This window comes from Sinocyclocheilus anshuiensis, unplaced genomic scaffold, assembly GCF_001515605.1.
Source record: "Sinocyclocheilus anshuiensis isolate Anshui unplaced genomic scaffold, SAMN03320099.WGS_v1.1 scaffold2056, whole genome shotgun sequence".
In the NCBI taxonomy this organism is placed as follows: domain Eukaryota; kingdom Metazoa; phylum Chordata; class Actinopteri; order Cypriniformes; family Cyprinidae; genus Sinocyclocheilus; species Sinocyclocheilus anshuiensis.
Window position 1 is genome coordinate 398,681 of NW_015551026.1, and position 435 is coordinate 399,115.

The window sequence follows — 435 nt, forward strand, 5'->3', positions numbered from 1 at the left end:
CTCTGTGGCTCTCTCCGACGGCCTCCGGAGGGCACCCTCTCCCGAGTACTAACGTTCATGGACTACATTTCCCATACACCCCGTACCTGGGACTGATTACTGGCACAGGTGTTTCCCCTTAGCTTCCCTATTTAAGCAGCTCCCAGACTCTCAGTGGTTGTGAAGTCTTGTATTGCCCCGGCTACATTTCTGAGCGTTTATCCCTGGTATTGTCATCTCTTGTGTATTACCTCGGACTGTTCTTACTAAGTGTGATTCTCTGCCGCCTGCCCCGACCCTCGCTCTGCTACTGTTTATTCTCCTCAGATTTTTACTAGATCCTGCATTAAATTTATATTTTGACCTCATTTTCGGGGAACAGACACAGTCTTTATAGATTGGACAGCGCAGGTACTTCTATCATTTAGGCGGGTAGAACACAAGTCATCAGGGCAG

At 48.5% G+C, this 435-nt stretch overlaps 1 protein-coding gene across 1 annotated transcript in view; it reads left to right on the forward strand.

Annotated features, from left to right (window-relative positions):
- LOC107661146 (E3 SUMO-protein ligase CBX4-like) overlaps positions 1-435 on the forward strand; it is a 1,777-nt gene that overhangs the window by 655 nt on the left and 687 nt on the right. The gene's annotated exons all lie outside the window — the stretch shown is intronic.